Source organism: Opisthocomus hoazin, chromosome 7 (genome assembly GCF_030867145.1).
Source record: "Opisthocomus hoazin isolate bOpiHoa1 chromosome 7, bOpiHoa1.hap1, whole genome shotgun sequence".
Classification (NCBI taxonomy): domain Eukaryota; kingdom Metazoa; phylum Chordata; class Aves; order Opisthocomiformes; family Opisthocomidae; genus Opisthocomus; species Opisthocomus hoazin.
This window is the reverse complement of record NC_134420.1, coordinates 58,248,826-58,274,861: the sequence shown is the minus strand read 5'-3', so window position 1 is coordinate 58,274,861 and position 26,036 is coordinate 58,248,826. Positions and strand designations below refer to the sequence as shown.

The following is a 26,036-nucleotide window of genomic DNA, read 5'->3' as shown; positions in this document are numbered from 1 at the left end:
TCAGTCAGTGGTGTGCCACACTCAGGCTTGCTCCACACGTACTGTTCAGCTCATTGAAAGGTAGAGACACCCAAATATGTTGTGCCAAGAAGTCGCTGAACATAAAGGGTACCTTTGGAAGACTTTAAAAAATAAATACAGATTTTTAAAGCAAGTCTTATATTCATTCTCACCCAAAGTCACCCTGCCAAACCATTTTATTCCATTCCTTTAGGATACCCATACTGCCTTTAAAAGCTCTAGAAAGATGCTGGCTCAGAGTAGTCTTTGAAGAAAAAAAAAAATAAAAAAATTAAGAGAATCAGTAACTAACTTTAAAAAGAAACTCAGTGTTAAAATGAAGCAGCTTCCTGTTGGAAAGTAATTAGTATCACTTGATGCTATCATATTCTCCCCAGAACCACATGCTCTTTATTAGTGAGAAAACAGTGGCAGAGATTGGATTCTGGTGCTAGCCATCAGTGCCTGCTGGAGCCCCAAAGCTGAGAGGGCACAGCAAAGCTTCCTCCACAGGCTGGCTGCAAGAAGGCAGGAGTTACTTTGTCATGGTTGCTGCTTGGCGGTGACAAGAGTTCAACAGAGCCCAAGTGTAGCAGCACACTGGTCCAGAGTACTGGACTACTCAATCAGCTCTCCTTGGGAACTGCTAGCTAATTCCCAGCCAAGGTTTTCATTCAGTTTTAATTACTATTATGAAAACTTCAAACACAGAAGCCTGCCTGTTCTCTGTGGGTCTTTTCTAAGACAAAGCTTTTACCCCCCAGTTCCTTGTGCCTTACTCATATGTGCCCTGCAAACAGATAGAGTTGCATGTTGGCTCTACCACCCATGAAGGACCTGATTCTCAATTTTCTGTTAATCAGAGTTATTTACATCAGCACAAAGTGGGTGAAAATTAAAATTAAAGTAACTGTTTCCCTTGGTTTGCGTTTATTATTAGTAAGACGTAGCCCACACCTGACACTACCATTTTTACTCAGGCTGCCTGGTCTTAATTTTTCCTATGTCTTTATCATGTACTGAAAAAACATTAGTTGTTCCAATTTCCCCTATATTTTTCTTTCTTCTTACAGTTCCACATCAGAGGTGGGTGATTTCACTCCCATATTTTCCCCATCAAAAGCATAAACTTAGTAACATCCCAGAACCTTTAAATCCAACCTGCCTCCTTAAATTCCTTAAAAAAAATAAATGACAGCCATTTTAAAAGTCAACGCATTTCGTTTTGACATTATCACACTTCCTTGCTACAGCTACTGCTCACTTCAGCGTGGCCTTCCATTCTGAACACAATAAAACCCCTTTTCTCAAAGTTACCATCCAACACACACACACACACACGCACGCACACACACACACTCACTCACTCTCTTACACACACACTTACACACACTTTCTCAACACTGAAAAGTTAATTACTTGCTCAATCCCCCAGCCCTGTGCAGGGCTTGGCACTGCCCCACTGTCACATAAGGGGACCTGGGGCACATCTGCGCTGGTGAGCATGGGCTGGGCAAGCTGGAGTAAAGGCACCCAAGCTGGCAGAGATCTGGATCATCGCAGCCCCACAGTGCTCTGCTGAGCTACCAAGCCCTGGTTTTGGGCAAGGCTTATCAGCGCAGGCAGACCGTTACGCAGATGCAGCTACGCCATTTCCCATCCCCAGATGGCAAGCGCTCCGTGCTGACTTTTAAATGATTAAGCAAGCCCTTGCTGGAAAGCACAGCTCATTAGGGTAAAGCTTCCAAGCACGACGTGGAGGTCTGGTCGCTCTGATGGAGTGTTTACTGAGCTTTGCTCGCCAAGCAGGCCTTGCCGTTCTCTATGTACCACTGTTATCTGCTTCAAGCCCTTTTCAGAGAGGGTCTTTCTTCAGGTGGAAGTCCCAGAAGGCCAGACGTCAATGTTTTGAATTACACAACTAGTTTCTGCTTTCCACAGTGAGGGGTCAACTCCCTGCCAGCAAACTCATTTGTAACGCTGCACTTGTAAACTCCCGATAAAAGGCTCTGATGGAACCACGCTTCGCTGGGTACTGGCAATAAAACTGCATGGCCTCCTTTTCATTATAAAAGACTTGCAAAAACCTACTACTTCAGACTGCAGCCTCAGTGTGTGGATGGATATAAATCCACACAGGTGAGATTTACTACAAAAGCAGAGCTATTTTTAAGCATTATCAGCCTAAAGGAAAACGTCTTTGAAAGTCAATCTACAGAACAATCTCAGTGATAGCAGGAATCATTAAGTACATGTTTCTTCCCATGTTTTTCATGGATTTCAGTACATTGATTCTGACTACAGGGCTCAAGAATATCAAAAGAACAGTACGAGGGGAAAGAAAAAAGTCTTATTCCAGGGGCTTGCCTTAAATACATGGCAGAAGTTATCACAAATAATTAGGCTGATGTTTGCTTCAAGTTACAATTGCCTTTTTAAAATTTCTAGTCTTGTTGTAGACTGCTTAATGGGGTGACATATACCACAAAACTGCCTCCAGGACATGCGAGATTGTTTACATTCAGGTGCCAATGCCACCCTGGAAGCAACCAAATGCTAGATAAAGACTGATTTGGCTTGGGATTAAAAAAAAAAATAAAAGAAAGAAAACAAAACCAAACCAATAAAATAATTCTGGCAAAATTCAAAATGAATCAGTGAGAGGGTGAAGAATCAATGTGTAAATAAATTTGGAGCACTTCTCTTGAAGTTAGTGGACACTGGTCAAGTTGAGACACTGTGCTGGATGCAAGGGAGGGTCTTGAGATATCCTTTGAGACTGGACACCACAGATATCTCCAAGCATGGCCTTGGGTACCACTGGAGCCAGGCTCAGCACCACCAGCAGTGCCTGGAGTCTCCATGCCAGCGCACAGCGGGTGGCTGCCAGCAGGGCCAGCCCATGCCCGGGAGTGTGCAGAGTGCCTGGACTTGCACTTAGTGATCTTGAAGGCAGATCTTAGCTTAAGCTGTTACTCGCTATTTCTGCTAAAAGCCAGATTTGGCAATTATGTAGACAGAAAAACATACCTCTTCCTCCTAGACATTGTTGACATTTCCCCATCAGACAGCCTGACTGACTCTCCTGAGCAGCCCAGTAATTTTCAGGCAGATCATTGTCCCCCGAGTGCAGGAAATTGGTACAATTTTACACAAAGAAAAATAAAAAAAGATAGACAATGCAGCCAAAAGACATTCACAATGCATATATTTTGCTTTAAGAAATGTGGTTTATGGCAGAGAATGCACAAGAGACAGGCCCTAGAGACAGGGTCTCCCTGTTCTTTATTTGTAAGCACACTCCATTAAAGAGACACTGAGAAATCTCAGTGTTTGACTACATCCAATCTTGTGCTGCATGTTCAGACCAAGTGTTTATCTTGTCCTCGGAGCAATATCCCAAAGGGAAGACTCCCACTCCAGCCTAAGGGAAGAGCTTCATCACGTCTCCAAAACTTCGTTAGCATCACTGGCAGTCACAAATCCTCTTGCACCAGGCCAGCTGTCTGCAGTGTCTCGGTAATCACACATCCACTAGCCACGTTATCACACACACACACCCCAAACAGCGTCGCAGCAAAGAAAAAGCAGCTCAACAGACACGTCGTCAGTCTTCTCCTTTGGCTGCCCAGATGCTGTCGCAGGCCCAGGGCAGCTCCTGTGTAAGGCCTTGCACACCCATGGGTGCAATTCACATGATCATCACAGCATGGGGATGCCCATCTGTCTAACCAAGGATGGCAATGCAACTGCATTACACAACTCACTTCCGCATCCAGTTCCATGCAGCACACGATGGTCCTGGCCAGTGTCAGTCTACTGAGATACCCAGAACCTTTAGAAACACCAGCTGCCTCAACATCTGCTAAAGAGCATTCTTTTAGGGGTGTTCCTGTGTGTCTGTATTTACAGTTTGTGCATTTTTTAAATATCAGGATTGGTTCGGAAGATCCCAGTAGCAGAACCAGTACACAGGGCACGCAGGTACCCAGCAGTGACTGCGTGGATAGGAAAAAGTCCCAAAAGTCCCGTTTCCTGGATGCGAACCTGAACCTCACAGGATGAAACTCAAGCATGGCGCTCAGCCTACAAAAACTTTATGATGGATGATCCATGCATCTCCAGAGACAGTATCACCATAGTACCAGCAGTGCTTATTGTGCTGCCTACATCTCAAATGTCCCTTTGTCAAACCTGCTTTGTGAGTCTATGTGGGCCAAATTTCCTGATGGGTATCTGCCTCTGGCTGAATTTTGGAAATTTCCCAAATTCACAGAACTGCTTTGTTGTCTATGTTAAAATAAACAAAAAACCCACACACCCACCCCCCCCAACCTATCTCTTTCAAGGTGACATATTCAGAAGTTCTGCTCTCTAAAAAAAAAAAAAAAAAAAAAAAAGCCTGCTCACTTTTAAGAGGGAGCTTTTGGAAAGGTATTGAATTTTCCTGTTTCCAGGAAAAACTGCCAAAGTTTTCAGTTTCCAAACTGAGAAAAGTCCCATTTTACACATGGCCACTAAAGGCATATTTGAGTTTGGCAGCAGAATGGTTTGCAAACTCCATCTGGTCTAAGCAGCCCCAGCCCAGTGCCACAAAGTTTGAGCAAAGCTTCTGCAGAATCTCTCCCACCAGCTGCTCAGGGTCACTTGTAACACTGGCAGAGTTCCTGTAGGCATTCAGTATGCAGCCTTTTGCCCAAAAAGGGAAGGCGTTTGATCTAAAAAAACAGCAGTATGAGACACCACCGCATATTGTCACACCTCCAACAATGACTTTAAAGCTGTAAGGAAAAAGCAGTAAACAGTAGGGCTGTTTATTAGCACACCGCAAGACCTTCATGGTACTCAGATAGTAAAAAATAGGAATATACAGCCTAGATCAGACGTGGAAATGAGAAGTTAAAGGAAATTTCGCAAAACATTAGCCTATGACATTTAACAGAGATACACACCTACTTATACACCTACTTTAACAGGCTACTTTAACAGGGACAAATTGCTAAACTATTCAAGTAAAGGCTGAAAGTCTCAAGTGGGACACGGATGATGGACATCTGGGGTCTCATAACAATCAAGGATGGGAAACAGGTAGTGCTAGGACACAACTCATCTCACCTCGAGGCAGACATGTGAAGCAGAGTAGATAAGTTGTCTGTTTACACGGACTCTGCAGAAAGCTTTGGGTGATCAGCCAAGATGGGGCTTGTAATACACACAGCTGAAGCTAGGGGGAAGAATTTCAAAGCAGCCAAAAGATCTGGCGAAAACAAAGTTTTGAGATAACTGAGGTAGGAACATTCATTCAGCTTCAATCAAAAGAACAAATATTGGAGCATATCTCTCAAGCAATCAAGACTTTCCCCACTCCTGCCCTCTATCCCTCTAGCCTCCTCAATTCAAGTCCCCATAGAAGCTTCTCTGTCTGCGTGGTTTAGCAAGGACCAAGAAGCTCTAGCTCAGGGAAGAAGATAGTTGTGTTGATTCTGCCCTCCCCCCCCCCCCCCCAAGTACATAAGCACCTAGCCGAGAAAGAGCTTGCTCAGGGCTCTGTAAATGTCTGGTTCCCACAGCGTATGCTTGGTAGCTCAGCAAGTTATTAACCTAATCATTCCTCATACTGGTAGTTTGATATTTTTCCCCTTCCCAGTTTCTTTAATCCCATTCAAAAGTATTTGCAACTTTACAACTTAAGCTGTAATCAGTCAAATGATTATTTTAAAACTTTCCAATGACTTGTTTTTTTCACTTTTGTACATGTCTGACTTTCACCATGGTTCAGTCCACCGTGCCTGACCATCACCCTGTTTCAGCCACGTGATTAATAGATGTGTCATTGTACTGCCTGGCAGGGAGCACTCTGGCCACCAGGTTTGACAGATGGTCATGACAGAACAGAGGGGCTATGCAAAGCACAACTTCTCTTCATCTGCACTAAGCACGCCCTCCAACCGGCAGTGCTGTGAGGAATGCAAGTCTTCACCTTAGAGTAAATCTCCCCCGCCTTTCAGTATAAGGGTACCTCATATTGAAGGCCAGGCTTGAGTCTGATGAACAACTGAAATTTGAGGCAGGATGCATTCTACATAATTTACAGGCTAATCACATAGGCTTCCCCAAAACCAAACTCTGAGTGATAAGCTCCTCCAGGAGCATTTCATAGCCTTTATCAGGATCAGGCAATTTCTCTCTCCAACTCCATGAGCCTAAGTGACTGTGTTAACGCAAGCATATAAAATTTGAGTTGAATTAATCTTAGTTTTTGTGACTTCAGAAAATCAAGATACTAATTTTCATTTGATGTTGTTCATAGTAATGGTGCAGATTCCAGTCCATTGACAGCCCACAATCATCACTCCCTTGGAGCTTTCACCGTTCAAACTTTCTATGACTTTTCTGTCAAATAAATCCTGAAATTTTATATTCATTGGGAAGATACACTGTGTAATTATGAAGTCCTAAGGAAAGCATCTCGGAAATTCCTGTTCCAGCTTCAGCATTTTCCAGTTTACGTGGAGCCACCACCACCACTCGCGTCAGGGCTGAGTCCGCTGGCACACCATAGGTGTAAAGTAGCCTTCTGTTAATACCCTGGGAAAATTCAGAGTAAACCTCACATTAAGGCATTTGGGAAACCGGCCTCCCATTCCAACTTCATTAGTCGACCCCCTCGCCTTAGAAAACACCTTTAGTGATCTCACCTTAGAAAACACCTTTAGTGATCCAGCTAAGAGTAGCATAAAAATTTTTTTACAGAAAAAAAAAAAAAAGGGTCAGTGCAAACACCGGTCATTCTGCTTCTCTAGCTTATCACAGCAAACCTACTGGAATACACTGTCAACGTAGCTCCTAAGATTTCCCAACACATCTGAAAAGGTGTGAATTTGTCACTGAATTTTTCCTTTTTAATATTCTTTCCCTCACACATAAATGTTCTTATTCTAGGAGAATGTTTCATAGCTTATCATACTTATTTTCAGGATATTTTTTTAGAGCTTGCACTAAGGATATATTAAAAGAACAGTATCTATGTAAAATTTCTTGCTGAAGCCAGATAAATATTTCAGAGATGTCCTAGATTCACAGGTCAAGAAAAGTACAGAAACATGTGGAGATTGTGAACTCAATTGCTAATAACCTCTCCATCAAAATCTGATCAGAGTGATAACGAGGCAAGAGCTGGAAGCATTATTTAACTGACACGTGTGGAAGAAGGTGTCAAGCATGAAAGCAGGGCTATATCAGAGACAGCATCTTACCAATATCCTATCAGCAGAGAAGAAAGATACACTGCAAACAGATCCCTTTATCTACAAAAAACACCCCCAAATTAACAGGAGATAAGAAAGAGGGGATTGGATAAGGTTCTGAAAGAAAAAGAAACTGAATACAAAGCTTCTTTGATGCTGATACCTTCATACTGTAAACACAGAAATAAGAAATATGAACTTCTTAGTTCTACTGTTTACTTTGTCTATGACCCTAAGCAGGATTTACAATCTCCGTGCCTTTCTTTCACAATCTATAAAATGTAATAGTAATTTAAAAAAAAAAAAAAAAAAATTTCTTTCTTGGACAGTGATAGCACGAAAATGTTACATTTTCAACACAGGATTTTAGAACCTTAATTGGTCTGTACTGTTATTTCCATTGTTACCTAATCACTTAATTGCATGTCTATTTTTAAAATAATATTCATGACATAATAGGACTAAATATTAATAGCTATCTCATCCCCAAAGGGGATAACTATCTGATCCTGCAGAATTCATGCACTGTTATTTATTTAGAGGCTGGAGAACAACTATTAGTCTATGACATTTCTGGGTTAGTGAAAGTTTATAGAATTTATTTCCCCCCCCCCCAACAATTTTATTGTTGTAATGGCATTGAAATACAGTCTTAAAGTTAAAACCCTCCCCCACAGCGGATATATTCAAACTTGACACTCCGCTTACTTCTACTAGCATCAACAAATAGTGTGGCATAATAGCTGAGATACTTACATATCCCTTAGACATGATGAGATCAGACATGCATAAAAGCCCCAGAGCAATATTCTTTAGAAGAAAAGCAATTTCAGACATACCATATCAATTCACCCACTTCTATTTGTACTATGACAAGCCCAGCACCAGCAAAATAGTCATACCAAGAGCTGGGTGTGTTCAACAGGTGACTCAATTTATTTGACTCAAGGGGTCTCTTCTTGCCTTACAATAAGGTTTTGAATGTTTGTTAACTCTGCACTTCATGAAAAGTTCAGGACTATAAGACTAGCTTTTTAAGTAGCATAGGTACTAACAATATACCTCTCTGTAACAACAGATCTTTATAAAAAGTGGAATTTGAGGCAGTATAAAAAAAAATTTGGTTGACCCAGAGCATTTCCACATTTCCTTTACAAAGGCTTTCAGAGAACATCAACAAAGAAAAAGAACTGTGAAAAGATTTGGAAAAGATGAGACTTGATTACGTAGCAAACATCAGAGATATCTGGAGACAAGAGTTAGCAGCAGAGATCTGCTAGAGATGGCTGTTACGCAAGAGCTGGAATACCGATAAAGGGCCACCTTGTTCTTGTAAGAGATCAGATACTGGCATCAGACACCAAGTTCAGTGCACTGAATACCACTCATGCAGCTATCATAACATAAAACAAATCGAAGAGGATTTAGTAGCTGTCAGTATCTTGATTATTCACCATAGATGTGAATAGTTCATGTGATAGGGAAGAAGCTGGTAAGTGTATCTAAAGCGTGGGTAGAGCGTTCTGGGCAATCTACATCCACGGATACATCACGAATCAGTGAATATGGCCCTCTGTTAATCTGACAGAAACAAGTTATAATCCGACTTGATCTTTGCAATTCACAGTTAAGTCACTAATTTATTTCTAAATTAAAATAAAAGATTTTGATTTGAATTTGCCTACCTACTTAGCTGTTACATCATCAGAAAGAAGTTGTAGATGGTACTTACTACAGGAGATAACAGCTGAGGAAGAACAGGGCCAACGCATACCTTAGAACCAAGTAGTTTAGTCAGAACAGAGAGAAGATAAAAACACTCTCAAGCCCATATTTGCAAGTCCATGTTTCCACTCTGCAAGTGAAATTTTCCCAGTTAATAACTGGCAGCTTCTGTCCTTCCTTACTTTTCTAGGCACGTTCATTCAGCTATTTGGGTTTACCTAGAAAGCTTCTACAAGAACATATGATGGATCAGAAAGTATACTGCATTCAGAGAAGTGCAAGCATAGGATTCAAGGATTTTGGTAGTGGGAGATGCTGCAGACACATCAGCCATTTTTTTTGGCACAAGTATATTCCACCACACCTCGGAGCCTAGACAGAACATCATTTAATAATTCCGTTCTACATCAGATAATCTTTTCCTGGATGAAATTTTCCAAGAGTTTCGTAGACTTTGAATGCCACATAGTTCACTGGACACCACATCACAAGTCATCTCAGCAGGGTCTAATGGGCACCAAAAGTATTCTGCCCACACCTGGGCAAGAAACATACAGTATACCAATATAGCTCCCTTATTATAAACATGCACCCTTTCAGAACAGATCCATCAAAATATTTGAATATCAGAACATCACCATACTGACTGTATTTGCACTTACTAAAAAGTGAGCCTAATTACCTCCCACCCCATACAGCATATCTTGAGATTGTGATCTATCTACTTTGTACTGCTGAAACTGGAAGCCTTTGCCAGCTATACTCATAACAAGCCATGCCAGTGTTAATGTATACCTTTCCTACTACTTGGTCCTTCAGAAGGTTCTTTTGTAGATCTATAGACTTCCTCTTTGCACTGAGATCATAAACATACAGATCTCTTTAGCCACTGAAATTCAGACTCGCCATTTTCTTTGCAGAGGCAGCATTTACATTAAAAGTAGAAAAAAAATTAACACAGCAACTGAATTCTGCCTTGCCAGATTAATTTCACTGGTGTCCACATGTGCTGCAGGTACACTGTGGTAGAGGAAATCAAGAACTGGTTTTGCGATCCACTTGTCCCTATTTATTCATTCATTTGGGCCATTCCCCTTTCTACTGAAGCCAGTGCTGTATCCCTCTGCAAAGAGTAGAGCAAATTCACTGGAACTAAGGACCTCTGAACAACACTTGTTGAGCACAGATATTCTAGGACATTATTTTTAAAACAAGTCCAAACAGTCTCTAGTTAATATTTCTAAATGGGAATGCAAGACAGCATTTGACTACACTTAACATACACCTAAACAATATGTTTTAGGCACGGAAGAGATCCCTGCAATTTTCACTTGAATTATATCTAAAAGAAAATCCCTGGCTGTTGCACATATGAAGGATATTCCCTTAGCAGTTACTGAAGAAGGAAATAAATACTTTAGAAGAACACTCTATTCTCTTCCTGGCATAAGCTGTCCTTCAAATAGAAATTCATTTGTATTATTTTTCTAGTTGTTGCCTGTTTTTATTAGTCTACCTTGGCTTTTCGGAGGGTAAACTCAGTAAAGATCATTGTCTGTTCTATATTGCTGTACTGCCCAATGTAATTTCAGCCTTGGGTGAAGTCCTTATCTACATAATAACTTTAAATTATTAACTGCCGTGACAAACATTTCAGGAGGAAAATATTTACTGAGAAGAGAAAAGGTGACTCTGTGATTCTGTGACAAAAAAACTAAGTGCAAATCATTATCTGGCACTTACATTGATGAGCATTCACAGTTTGGCTTTTTTTGAGGGATTGCATCTGTCAACAGTACACAGTTACAAGTACAGGAGCAGGAAACTTTGTTAACAGGCTACCTCATACTTAAAGGCATTTTAACAATTTTACCTCTAGCTTCACCTCCCTCCCCCCACCCTTGAAGTTAATGCTTCATTTTTCCTCCGCTGAGGTTGTCAGCACAGGTTTGTCTGGAATTTAAGAATTTAAATGAATTGTATTCTCCTTCTCTACTGTTTTTAAACATGCCCTGGTCTCTTGTGAACAAAGCCTGGAAAGTTGTTTGTGTTCCAAGTTGTACATAATAGATGAAGCAGCCATTTGAACTTCTGTTGTAGCTGGTTTCGTAATTCCAAGCAGTAATAAGGCATTGGCCATTCTATCCAAAGTTAGCATATGTGCAGATCAAAACAAAGCCCCTGTACATCTTACAGGTTTAGGGACACAAAAGAAACTTTGCATTTAGCCCAATGTTAGCATGATCTCCCTTTGAGCAAAACATTTATGATGCTCACTCAGTGGCCCAGATCAGCGTTCACTCTCCCATACTTGAAAATGGCAAAGGAGCCGAGAAGCCTGCAGGGAGCACAGTCCGAACGTTACTGGTCACAAGCACAAGAGCTGGCCCATTTTATAAACCAGGAGCAGGCATTCTTATCCAGAGGCTCAGCCACCACCCTCCTGCAGGGTGGCCTTCTGTTCAAATGTCAACCACAACTCCCAGATTACCATCAAAAGCCCAACACCGGAGCAGGACCATCAGCCCTAAGGGGAAGTTCCAGACACAGGAGAAATCTACTCAGAGGTGAAAAGCAGGGAAGATTAAAGATCTTTCATCCAAATTTGGTGTGAGAACTGTAACAAAAAAAACCCCTACACCTCCCACCCCCCCACTCCCACCCCTAAGCCTAAGAAAATAAATAGTCAGAACATGTTTTGACTGTGAGGGGTGCAGGAGAGAATGAAGTCAAGACCCACACAGCACAATGATGAATAACCAGAAAATATCGTCTGATAAGTTTGACCCCATATCACTGTAACTCAAGATAGTTTCCATATTAAAATTGAACTCTTAGGTAGAAAACAGGGGAAAAAAAATTAATTGGCTTTTGTGAAAGTGGCCAATTTTAGCACACTGCAATTGTTTCTAGGATGTAAATCTATTTCTTTCTCCAGATAACACAGAAAACAATTACTCACAGAGAGAACACTTTTAAGCACTATCTTTGGCAAGATAGGTCTCAAGAATAGCTTACTGAATTGATTCTCAGTGGTGAAAAAAGCTAATTATTTCCATAGGGAATCTGTAGGATAATAAACTAACTCCTCATTTAGTAACAAGTTTTAGAAATTGAAGTGAGTATTAAAAAGAGAGACTAATTTATTTCATTTAATTGCACCTAATAATCTTGATAGAAGCATTATTCTGATTTTAGAGTTATTTTGAACGCAGCTTGACTGGTTACAACTGTTGGGCAAAGATACTCGGAGGCAGACTTCCACCAGGGACAAGTCTGGCACATACAGAACAGGTTGGAACAGAGGCACACTCCCTTTCAATTCATCTTGTTGCTTACAGAAAGAAAGATAAACAAACTCATATCCCAGCTGCGCCAATATTCAAGATATACATGGGCAAAGGAAAGTCTGCTGGGCACTTGGTTCACTGCACTGGGAGACGGTTAAGCTCAAAGACAACTGTGGGAGAATTGCACACAAATTCCAGAGCACAGCTCTCAGACGAGCTTTGTGAGGAATGGATTTCATTGCCCAGCTGCGACGTGCACTGTGGTTTAACAAACAGAAAAACCTTTTGTTTCATCACTTACTTTAAGGATACTAACCATATTTGCTGTAGTGAGGCATGGTATGTGTCCTTAATATTCACTGTGTGATCATGGATGTGGGCTTTTTTTTCCCTTCTTGCTTTATTTTTTAAGCTGTATTAATAGAGGAAGAAAAAAAACCCCACACACTCAAAGGCTATAGGCAAACCACCATGAAGACACAGGCAGTCCATCAGGCTTGACATCTCAAAAAGCATCACTGAAACACAGGTGTATCAAGTCCCTGCAGCAGTTGCCACTGTGTGACCAAAGTACATTATATTTCTTGTCTTGTGGTCCTCTACCCCACTTTCGGTAACACATTTCTTCACAGATCAGAACTTCTGATTATCTCAGTGGCTCAGAGGCAAAACCTTAAAATAGCTGCTATCCATCAGAATCTTCCAGTTGCTTTACTTTTCCTGACTACATAGTTTTTCCTGTAGGAAACTATGCATTGAAGAGGCTCCGACAACATAAATGTATCATTTGATCTGAAGTGAATTCCTTCCCTACATTCATTTGCAGTTCTTCAGCATTCACAGAAGGGTTATTGAGCCACTTTGCTGCAGGAAAGGATGGCTTGTGCTACAGCCAGACAATGCTAGAAGTGAGCAAAGGTAGCTCAAGGAATACCCTGCTCTTTGCCACAAAAAGAACTGTGCTGTGAAGTTCCTCATCTTAGGTTTCCAGTAAAAGGGAATCCTTCGTGAGTGTCATTGAAGAACGAGTCCATGAACGCACCAGAAAAAGTTTGTGTGGAGTTTGTGTTTAGCTTGCTTTGTTTGGTTTCTTTGATTTTTGTGGTGGTTTTTTGTTTTGTTTGGGGTTTTTTTGGTTTTGTTTGTTTTTGTTTTTTCTAAAAGACAAAATCTGTTTCTCTAGAACTTGTTTTAAACAATATTTACTAGATAGTGGGCTGATGCAAAAACATTGCATCAGCTGCAGATGCATCTTCTTTTCTTTCCAGTACCAACTTCTTATGTGATTACAGGCAAGTGGTGGTAGAGTTAAGAACATGAGAACTTGAAGGCACCTTAAGATGCTTGAGACACCTCCTGCCAGTGGATTCAAAAGGTGAGAAGAGGATTTCAGGGGGACCTAGTTTCTCCTCACCTTTCTAGTAAGTGTTTCTGCTGCTCTGTATGTCCCATTACAAGGCAATTAACAAAAATAAGCCTTAGGTAATTTTACAAAACTTATTCAAATTACTCTAGGAAGTATTGCTTAACACCAGGAGATTACTGAAGCCATACTTAATTTCAGATTCCATTGCATTGCTGAATCCAGGCTTCAACACAGTTACACATTTAAAATGCAATTTAAATAACCATTAAGGATTCCAAAATCCCACAGCATCCACTTAGCTCATTTAGTCTCCCCTTCATGCTTATCCATCAGCAATGAGAGACAAGATACCACAGTGACTAAAAGAGGTTTTGAAGATTTTATAAGCAACTGCAGTTTCTTCCAGTATTTCTGTTGTTTATCATGTATTTACATTTCTAATGAGGGAACTTTGAGACCAAAAACATTTCAAGCCCATTCTTCTGTATTGTAGCATTTGGTTCTGCTCCTCAAGCAGTATTGGAAGGTCCTGTAGTTATCTTAATTCCTGGCTATCAACTAAACAGTTGCAGAAGTCTAGAATTTGTTGTATATGCTTTGGATTGCAGCCCATACTAGATCCATTTGTTTCTGATGAGAAGCACATGTTTAGATCTAGAAGAAAAATGTTCTGTGATGGAAAGAGCAGCAACACTTGCTTTCATTACTTAGTCTGACTGCTTTTCTGTACTGCAGATAGAAATAAATTCTTGTAGCTGGAGGAGAATAAATTAAGAGAGGAGAAGACATTCAGATGCAAAGAACAGCCCTTAAGGTAACCAGACAGAAGATAAAACTCTGTGCAGGAGATCCAAATGGGGATGTGAGATACGCAAAACTGGAGGCAGGGTGACACAACACAAGATAAATTTTAATAAAGAATCATGTTTCAGCATAGCTGAAAAGATTAAGCGTAAACAAAAAAAGACTTTACTAAAAAACTATCTGCTGATACACATCCAATCATGCATATAAACGTGCTTTTAATTTGTAACACCATAGCATTTCAAATGTTTCATGAGTTGTGAAATTTAACAAGAGCTACGTTGCTTTAGGCTGAATCTGTTTTGTTTTTGCCTAAATTACTGAGCCAAACACAACGTGTGGAGTTTCAGCTCAATGCATTCATGTGCTAACACCTTCCCTGGTTAACATTTTCTTACATACAGACTCACCATCAGTGGAAAACGATTAAACAAATCAATTATTTGTCAGCTACATATGACCGTTCCTCCTCACCCTTTAGGAACTGCGTGGTGCAGCCTCTCCCCTGTAAAGTGTCTCAGCCATTTCTGCATGCACACTTTTCCTGTGTGGCTCAACCAAAGGAGACTGAATGCCACCAAAGTCCTGCCTACTTGATGGACTTGCCAACTGGTATCTCAAAATCATTTAAGACTTCGGGAAGACATTTGTTGAAAAATGTCTGGTTTTTACTCAATAGAAGTAACAAGCTTTGCAACAGGAGATCACACCATGTCAAAGTTTCAGGCATCTATGGTACAGTATCTTCACAGATATATCAGAGTATTTGAGCCAACACGGGTAAATGAAGATGACCAGAGGGCTGGAGTACCTCTCCTACGAGGACAGGCTAAGGGAGTTGGGGCTGTTCAGCCTGGAGAAGAGAAGGCTCTGAGGTACCCTTATAGCAGCCTTCCAGTACCTGAAGCGGGCCTACAGGAAGGATGGAGAGGGACTTTTCACAAGGGTGTGTAGTGATAGGACAAGGGGGAATGGCTCTAAACTAAAAGAGGGCAGATTTAGATTAGATATTAGGAAGAAATTCTTCACCATGAGGGTAGTGAAACACTGGAACAGATTGCCCAGAGAAGCTGTGGATGCCTCCTCCCTGGAAGTGTTCAAGGCCAGGCTGGATGGAGCTCTGAGCAACCTGGTCTAGTGGAAGATGTCCCTGCCCATGGCAGGGGGATTGAACTAGATGATCTTTAGGTCCCTTCCAACCCTTACCATTCTATGACTCTATAAATCACTCTGTTGTTCATTAATGCTTCTTTCAACACAGTTTCGGAAACATATCATTTTAGTCTATAAGTGAAGACAAAACACCTGAATTTATTTTTCACTAGAAATTTTTAAGTCCCTTTCTGTATATTTTGTCACACACTAGAACACGAAACATGCAAGAGGAAGTCCTGATAAGTCCAGTCTTACAGCTGATGCGTTGGATTAATGACTGTTAGTAGGCAATTTCTATGACCTTCAACTCGTATACCAGATGCAGCTAAAAGGAACTATTCTTGGTCAGGCACCCAGAGGAGAAGCCTGCCTGGAAACCCAAAGAGTTCTAGAAATAAATGCTGGTAAAGCAGTATTCTTAATTCATAGGTATAAATATAGTAACCCAGCATTCTTCCAGAGAGCAACCTGGGGACCATACAGCTGCAGTCCAGCATCCCTGCCAGAAAGGCCAGGGAACTGCTCACATGTTGTCATGTTGGTAACTCTGACTCCGTAGGCGATTTTAAAACATTGTCTGAACACTGTTCTACCAGTAGCATCGCTGTTGAAGCCACAGAGGTTGAATTTACTAGCGGGGGGGAGGGGGGGGGAATAAAAAAAAGCACCAAAAATATTAAGACAACATAAGGCAGATTCTGACTGGAGCTCTACTGTACACATGCGTTAACCCCACTGACTTCAGAGTAATTACACAAGGTTGCCAAAATTAGTATCTTGCCCATAGCACCGAGCAAATTCGGAATGCAGTGACACAGATGAAAGGAGAGACAGGAACCAAGAGCAGCAAGAGACTGCCCCCACGAAGTCTTTGCTGTGCTGCTGACATGCAAAAGGAATTTGGGAGAAAAAGCCAAACAATCCCAACCGCTCCCTGGGAACATGAGCAGGAGGGCACCAGGGTGGAAGGTACCTTTTGACAAAAGCAGGGAGCGCAGTAGAGAGCTCAGGAAGCCTTTCAAAAAGAGACAGTGAGTTTGCCTGCCAGGCAGGTTTTTGCAAGATCTCATCATTCTATTTATAACACCACTTGCCATGTTACATTACATCACACCACAGGAGATGCACACCACATGCAACAAAACACATTAGAAACACTATGGGTTCTCTCCAGAATCAATGTCCACAGCTCACAGTAGTGGCTTAGAGGTAAGTTTTCTGGGAAGGATGTGAAATTCCTTGGCATAGATTTATAACCTATAGAGTTCACTTTCACATTCTGCCAGCTCAGCGCTTGAAAATCCCCCATTTTCCATCCCCACTTTTTTCCTTTGTTCAGGGTTTATTCCTGCCTTTTGCTCCAAGGTGGTCTTTCCTGCAGTGTGGGCTTTCCTACGCATCTAACTGTGTTTTATACTTCTGTCTTCCCAGGAGTTCATTCAGGCATCCTGTTTCACACCATTAAAGCAAACAGTCACAGGTAACTCTCCAGCAGGCCTGGTGTCTCGCAGAGCAATCCACCGGCTTCACTGTGCTCAGGATGGTGACAGGACATAGCCTTGGGCAGCCTGATCTAGTTAGATCTGTTTTGAAGAGAGGGTTGGAGTCATTGACCTCTGGAGGTCCCATCCAACCTGAATTCTGATTTCTACGATCCTCCTTATATTCCCTAATGATGTAGGTACCATTTGCTAAAACTACTAACATAACAACCAAGCATATCACCCAAATTATTTATAATATTTACTTTACTTTGATTTATTGGGGTTGGAGTTCTCTTAAGGGAGAATAGGCAACACTAGTTAAGCTTGACTTTTACAAATGTTTACTCTTCACGGAAGGAGGACATTGCTAAAAATGAGAATGAGTCCAAGGGCTCATTTTAACTTATGAAACCTGCAAACATGAATTGTAAAACACCACCAGGAATTGTATGGAGTCAGGGGAATAGTTGCATAAAAATGCATCCCAAAAGAAGCTTTAGTAGCTCTGGAAGGAGAGAAAGAAGATCATGAAAGAGGATGAAAAGCACAGGCCAAGGAGACAAAGATATAGCTGAGGAGGTAGGGTTAAAACATTAATGCCCATGACTGTTTCATCAGGGGAATCCAAGATCTCGATATGTTCCTCAACTGTATCCAAGTGGTGAGATGCGTCATCTCCTTCTAGGGCTTGTCCACACAGAGACAACTTTGCATTGGTGTCAGTGATGTCCTTAGCCAAAATGGAAGACAGTCATAAAAAAAATAATTTTTAATGCTTATTAAAAATGCATATTACCAGGTTTTTAAAAAAGTACTATTGAGTACACACTTAATTGAAGACTGCATCACAGCAAACACATGCAGTGGCACTGAAGAAATATTGCATGGGACACTCAGTTGTTATTCCCTAAATTCTGTATATTTGACATTGTAACTTTGTTGGTATTTGTTTAGCACAGTATTTTTGAAAGGAATATTATTTTCTGCAGCATGTCAGAGCTCATCCTGGACCAGGGTATCCGTTTTACTTGAGAGGTGGACAACATGGAAGAAGCAGAAGTTTTTGCATTAATTTAGCAAATGGGATAAGGTTCCTAATATTGCAACAAAGAAAATTTTAGTAAGAGAAAAAGCAAGCAAGACCAGAGTTATGCAAGGAAAAACAGATTTTAGAGATACTCTGGAAAAAGCAGCAGTAGGATTTCACTCTGGCATGTTCAGAACACGTGGTATTATCTGTATTTACTTTGGCGAGTCAAGGAGCCAACCATCAGACCCAGTTCTCAGTGCCTATTTAGTTAGCTGCCTAAGATAAGCACGGTTTAGTCTGCGGCATTTGTTGATGCTAAGCGCACAAGGATCTCCCCTCTCCAGTTAATAAGATTATATATGCTGGGCAATTTGTGGTGTGTCAAATGCCACACTGAAATCTTTACTGAAGTAATTGTTTAATCTTCAGATTTTGAGTTGCTGTCGTGGATAGTTTTTGCCCAGAGCCTGTATTATGGCAAAATAAACAATGCCTTAGGCTGCCAAGTTCAGCAAGTGAAAGTAGCTTTGTAATCACTCTGGTTTAAGTTTAAATCATCTGAAGCTATATCTGCTTACATCGCATGTTGCCCAAAATGTATCCAAAGAAAATGAGTGGTGTCCCCGCGGCAACAGGCAGGATCGTGACAGCTTTCATGAGGAAACGCCCTGGCTCACTGCCAGCTGCCTGGACCTTTCCATCGCACCAGGCCTTGCCCTACCAGCTCACTGGCGTGGAAGAGCCCCACAGAAGCGATGATCCATTGCTGGGTATCGCATTAGACAGTCGTGGAAATTCAGAGAAGCGTATCGAGTCAAGACTGATGCTTTCTTTCTCCTGTTCTCTATACGGTACGAGCATTTTGGAAGAAAACAAGAGAGAAGCAGTGGTGCTCTGGACTAAAAGCCGATATCTGAACCTAAGGCTGTACATCCCCTACTGTTTGTGCAGCAACTGCTGGAGCAAATTGGTGCCATTTAAAGGCAATATTGAGGACTCCAAACTACTGCCTGCATTTGCATCCATGTTAGTGCCTGAACCTGACAAAGACCCCTTCAAAAAAACAAACTCATAATCTCTGAACAGAGAGGAAGGAGACTGCACAGGTGCCCGCTGCTTATTCAGATCTGCACTCTGTGTCATTCCACTAACGGCTGGATGAGCGCAGATGAGTAGAACAATGTACTACCTCCTCCTCCTTCTCTCACTACCAATGTCACCCGAAGCACATGACCAGATGGAGAGCACGGACAGTGAAAGAGCTGTTCCCAGCCAGACTACTCATCCCTCTAGCTCTCTGCACTTCTCTCTGAAGCAGGGTCCCTCAGACAGAGTGCTGAGCATCCCTGACCTGCTTCCCACAGGGCAACACACTGTCACACTAACTCACTGCTGAAATTTGTAGCCAGCTAATGAGACTGCCAGAAATGAGAGAGCTACTTCTCAGCCCACAAAGCTAGGTCTCCTAGAAGACAGCACAATGCATAGTTCACCTGAAAATGTTTGACAGTTTCCTTGGTTTCAATGTTCAAGGAAAAGGGAAGTCTCCAGCAGAACAGACCACAGTTCTTCACCGGCTACACTTTGTTTAAAAAAGGAAAACAAAAAAACACCACAAACATAAGTATGATAGTTTAATTTTTAATCTCTTCACCATCAACATAAACTTCCTTGCAGCAGGTTGGTAAATTCATATGTGTTTCTCTGTTCACACCCCTCTTGTTCAGCCACATCTAATCCTTCCACTGGGACTTGTCCAGGGGTGAATCAGAAGTTGTGTTGCTTCTGAAACGCTGGCTGAGCCCCCTATCTAGAAACTCCACTTTCAAAGACAAGTAATTTAGCTTGCCAAGCAGCATTAGAAAAAAAGAGAAAGGAGGAAGGAAGTACCAACAGTGCAGATAAGCAGAATAACACAGAATACTTGCTCCCCAAACTGTAATATTACTTTCACAATCCTTTCATTTAGACACTTAATTTTACCCCTCTTACAGTAACACTGAGCTCACAATTTTAGGCTGCCAAGTTTTGCATGGTGGCGATGCCCAATGCAAATTGCCACCATCCCAGTGACAGGAGCCTCTTTGGCCCCATGAGCCATTCCTGGTGTATGAGCAGCCTCCACTGCGGATCACAGCAAGAGAACGGCAGTACTGCGAGCAGCACAGCCCTCCTGCATGGAGGAAATTCCTGAAGGGCCTCCACAACACAAGACTCCTGCAGAAAGTATCCTATCTCCATTTTCTTCTAGACTGTAACTTTATCTCGACACCAAACATTACTGCTGTATTTTCAAGCAACTTACCTCACGCACACACGAGCTCAGCTAGCCTAGACTTCACGTATTCACAGCTCCTCACTCTATAGCTCACTCCTTTTAGCCAGGCAGAATTGCTTTTGAAGCGCAATAAAATATACCCAAAATACACGTTTTCAGCCTGCCAGCCCCTCCCCATCTCTTCCCTTGCCCCTTCTCCACCGCATCCCCTCGGCCGTCTCCCACACCAGCTCCCCTCCCCTTGGGGGATCAGACAACGGGAATTTTGCATTTGCTTTATAGCCTGAATCATCAGGCTTGAACACAGCTCCGTGCCCTTCTACTGTTTGCTTTCATCCCTTTCCTCCACGTACGCAGACTGCAAAGCAAGACAGCATACAGCGTGTCTTTCCAAATGGAGAAAAAGTAACAGACACCATCTTTGCAGCGCAGCTCACTGGCACAATTCATACATCAGAGTAAGGAGCCAAAAGGTGTCTCATGTAAGGGCTCTTGGAAAGCATCCTCCTACTAGGCAAGCCTAGTGCAACCTTCTACTTCACTTTCACATCCAGATATGACAAGAGACTAAGAAAATTGTCCTTGCTGAGGTCAGCAGTTTTTCCTGAGCTCTGTCTCCAATGGTGAGGGACAACATTAAAGATTCCTAACCTGAGGGGAAGAGGAGTTCACAGGATGCTTGAACAACTGGTAGAAGCCTTCTTACCATTGCCATGTCTGTCTCGGCATAGGTTATCAGCAGAAATAGTTGAATTATTATTTATTTTGATGAAAGTCAAGTTTAGTACAGCTTATGTTTAACATGGGTCAAGATCTGCACTTCTATCAGGCAACTTTAAGTGACAATGAGCCAGGAACACACAAAAAGAGTGAAAGGATCAACACAGCCTTAACTTACATCCACGGGGTCCTAAAACTTGCTTTTGTCCACACTGTTATTTCACAAAAGAATCTGCTTAGCTGCTTGTCATTGACCACAAATTAAGTTATAAAATATGTAAGTGAACTCCTATGTATTTTTAGTTACTACAGCTGCCATGAAAATTTTAATAGCAATAACTGTTTGGGGAAAATGTTGAGGCAAGGAGGATTTTAAATTTTTCTAGCTATCATCCATGATTGGACAAAGAATACACTAAATAGCGTAATACATCTTTGCCAGTCGGTGAATAAGCCATGACAAGGTAAAAGAACAGGTTCTCTGAGTTGTTGGAAGGTCTTTCCTCTGATCAAACTCAGCCACATCTCTGTCAGAGGCAATGTGTTTTCCCAGCAGCTCCTGCACCTATGTACATAATTTAATCCCGAGTCCCCCTTTCAAGGTAGTTCCTCTTCAATAACCTCTTGACAGCCGTGGCTTTGTCTCATGTGTGGTACAACCAGCAGAGAGCAAGTGCTGGACGTTCAGCGAGACCACCACCCCTCCAAAGACACAAGCTGACAGAGAGCTGCCCTGGCCACCACACGTTTTGCCTCCAGACAGGGAGATGTGGCCGCAGGCACAAAGCCAGTGAACCGCACAAGTGGCGACTAACGGCAAGCTGAACTCCAGCTAGAAAATATTTCTCATGACTAAGTACTCCTTCAACAAGAAAAGAAACCTTTATCCAGAACGACCCAAAAACCACTTGTGTCTGGTATAATATGCAGGGTGCCCTGCAGTACAGACTGGGAGAGGAATATTGTCCCCATCCTGGGACCCAGTCAGGCTACCACTACTTGACGAGGTCCAATTTGCCAGTGAAGCTTCATGCACTATTTGCACTTCTGACAGGTGATGACAAAAACACATAAAGCCTGAACTTTTTAATTGACACTGATACACTTGCAAGAGGTCAGAAGTAAAGTAAAAAGCCTGCACACACCCGGTTGACAGACAGTAAACTCAGGAAGCGGCAGTTCAGCTGGACATCTGAGCCAGCGTTCAGGGAGCTGAGCTACTGAGAGACAGATCACAGGTCACACAGAAAATCCACATGCAAGGAGAGAATCCAACATAAGTTTCTCACATCTTCAGTCATTATTCTGTGTGGTCTCAGCTACAGGTTTGAAAATGCCTTTTAAACAATTACAACACTGACAGTTTTTATTATGTTGTTTATTACTCAGAGGGGTTTATGTTGCACATTTTACTGAATCAGTGTTTCCAATATTGTTCTTCTGGACAGCAACCCATGTTTTTATAGCCAACAATAGCTCTCAAGGTCTTTTAAAAGCCTAAGTATTTATTGGTACATAAAGTTATAGTTGCCTAGTACTTTTTAAGTAGTCTTTCATGATCCAAATATTCCATAATAATTTTTCTGATTTGTCAAAATAGAGCATCATAATATAAACATCAGATATAATTGGAGAATTTGGGGAGTGAAGACCATTTCATTACTTTTATATTATTTAATTTCAGTGCATTTGTTTTAGATTTAATCCTAATGTAAGCATCAGTGGTACATGTTTGTTTCCTGCCACAGATTATGTTTAGGACTTGGAGCAGTCTAGCCCTGCAACCTCTGACAAAACATTTGCCACTAACACAAGTTCCATTCAAACCTTTTTTAAATCATCAACATTTTGAGGCAAAGAAGTTCGTAGACAAGGGAAAACATATCCTGGATTATTTCCTGCCCTGAAACATTGAAGTGAACATAGATAGCTCAGGAAGTATTCAATGCTGCACAATACATCACACAGAGTAGGGTCAGGAACCCAGATCCCACGTACTAAAACCCAGGGCAGTTACGTACATGGACAGAAAGGACATACTGATAAGCAGTTTGAGAGGGACTGTTTATTACTGGCTATGTAAAACCTTACAGACTCAAACATTTACAGGGAAAAGCTTTCTACCCAACAAACCTACTTGGTCATTTTCACTGTTCCACTTCTTTCCCCTTTAAGCTTTAACCCAGGCTCCCGGATATTCAGCCCAGTGACCTACCATAGGAGAAATCCCAACTTGCATAACAGGTAAACAGAGATTTAAGACAACATGTCAGGCATTTTCAGAAATGCTCACAACCACTCTAGGCATATTTTTATTATTAAAGTCACTATGTAACCCACGCTGATAGTCTCCTCTCTGCTATTTTTAGACCTGGAGCTCTTCAGGTGGGAATAGATGTTGCATAAGGGCTGGCAAAAGGGGATTCCTGGTTTGATTTAAATTGTGATGTAGATTTCTTTACAAATGCCAAGATTACACCTGACCTATCAAATGCTGCAGTTTCCCTGCTGTCATAGTCCAGGTTGCAGTTTTGGCAGGTGACAATATATCAGAGGAACAATCAAAAGCCACACACTGCTCTGTTCCAGACATACACATTGTCCCAAGTCTTTGGATTATTGCACCAAAGAGCACAAGTTAGATGAGAAGATGGCTAAAGGCAAGAAAGAGATTTATGAATATTGCAGCCTTTGACATATGTAACTTCCAGAATTAGGCACAGGTGCAATCCAAACACTAATGCATCTTCACACTCTATTCAAACAAAAGACATTAAGCTCACAGAGAAAACAGATAATTGGGCTTAAGCCACAACTTCAGCATGAGACAGGTTTATCCTGCTGGCCGGGTCTCCAGGTGCAGGCCCTTACCATGTCCTACCCACAAATCAGGAGGAGATGGTGTGATCACCTCTTCTGCAATTACTGAGGCTTCTTCTGAGAGGAGGCTCCAGTACGCTGGCGGGGAAGGAGCTGCCTTGTGGTCCAGCCTGGCCCTGGGGCTCAGGGAGGAGAGCAGTCCCATCCACACGCCAGTCCATCACAGTTTCAAACCCCATGTTGGCTTCATGTGGACTGATCGAACATGGGACAACCTCCTCCACCGTGGCACTGAAACCAGTCCTGTTCAGAGTGACAACTCCAGTCACTCATTAATGAAGCAGTTTTGCTGTGAGATTACACAGGCATGTTTAATCCAGACAGGCTCCAGTTAGAGCTTGCTTTTAATTAGGCTACAAAGACTTCAGCATCACAGTGGTTACGACTGCTAACGTTTAGTTCCACAATCAGATCTTAAATTTGTGAAATAAAGTTCCCTGATAAAGAAAGAAAAAAAATTAGAAAAGAGCTTTGAAGAATTCCATAAGGAATACTAAAAAAATACACCCTGAAAAAACCCTGCATCAGAGAGTTAACTGCAAGGTGAATAACAACTATACTGCATTCACAAATTAAAGGTTGGGTATTACGCTAGGGCTGTATTTATGAAGTTCAGGCAACAAGCAAGTGATGACAGTAAGGAGGTATAACTCAGAAAAGATGGTTTCAAACGGGCCATCTGGCCAGCAGAGGAACAAATGTAGCAATCTGAAAACCTGAAGACACCTCATCATAGCACATCACAACTGATACTATGAGTGTGTTTCCAGCTGTCCTTGAGAAAGCTTGCCCACACACCCAGAGCCCAGGCGACAGCTACTCTGATTCAGCACTGTCCCAAGGCAGCCCAGGCTATGGCTGCCTGCACTATCTCTCAGCAGGGTGGGAACCTGCAGACTAAAGGCAGCAACTGTCTTTGGTGAGACCTACCCAGGGCTCTGCGTGCTGCCACCACAAGCTGTGGTGCAGGTCTGAGCTGCAGCAGGGCTCCACACACCAGCACTGCGCTGCCAGAGAAAACATCTGCCACTGGGGCTAGGAGAATGACGGGCATTTCTATGGGCAGAGGCTGTTTAATCCTTCCTAGCCAACCTCTATCCTTACAGCTAGCCCCAATGCCTTGGTTCATAGCTAACATTATTATTCTTTTGTTTCTTTTCCCTCTACATCCCCCTTCATGCTACAGAGATACCAATGAGGAAGTTCAAAGGAAAACATTCAGTGACCTCAAGAGCATGTCTCATACAGAATTTACTGTTATTTACACTGAGAGGGCATTAAAGCATCGCTATGTAAAGTCTTACGGCACAAATGCTCTGCTACTCTGAAAGATTCTTTAACATCAGGCACGTTCACGGTCTTCAGTAATACAATATGGGTTATTTTTTCCATTTCTTTCCAGCTCTGATACCTGGCAATCTAACTTAAAACTCTACTGCAAACACTGCAAATAGGTTAAAGATAACAAACTTTTCCAAGTCAAAAGTTTCTTCTAGAAACTGTGAAACACTGTGTGGAACACGCACTTAGGTTTTATCTGTTTGTTGAGTTGCTTTTTGTCTGTGCCTTTGGGGATGCTGTTTGGAAGAGGAAAGGTTGTTTCATTCTTCTTCTTGGCAGAGAGGGGAGATGGGGAGGAGGGAGGGAAGAGGGGAAGGAACGAAGAGATTAGAGCCCAAGGTTTTCTGTTATTAAGTCACACAATAAACCACAAAGCTCTACACGCACTCACACAACAGCTAAAGTAGCCTGGGGAAGTGAAATCGTACTGTTCCCTCAAATCAAATGTTAAATAAGATGTAGATAAACTCTTTTTTGTTCAGCACTAAGAACCAGTTTGTACCAACAGCAAGAAGCTGTCTCTAACACCATTTGTTTCCTCTTTTTAATGAATACTGCAGATCTCTGCTCCAGCTCTTATTGCAGTAGCTCTTTCAGAAGGCAGGTCAGCACGCATTTTAATAACTGCCCTTCCTATGCCCTCTCACATTGGGAATGGGGAAGATGGGAAAGCTGTTTCTGCTGGGATGTAGGGCAGGCTGTTGCTTGTACCGCCC

The 26,036-nt window shown here is 42.0% G+C and overlaps 1 protein-coding gene across 7 annotated transcripts in view; it reads right to left on the bottom strand.

The window, feature by feature from the left end:
• The window catches only part of LOC104331505 (protein TUNAR), a 173,223-nt gene that overhangs the window by 116,364 nt on the left and 30,823 nt on the right, over positions 1-26,036 (bottom strand). The window contains exon 1 of one of the 7 annotated variants that reach the window (XM_075427361.1): positions 5,116-5,131. The exons of the other annotated variants lie outside the window; for them this stretch is intronic. The gene's annotated coding sequence lies outside the window, so the exon portion shown is untranslated. Of the gene's footprint in view, positions 1-5,115; positions 5,132-26,036 lie in introns of those variants that run through there. 7 annotated transcript variants of the gene reach the window in all.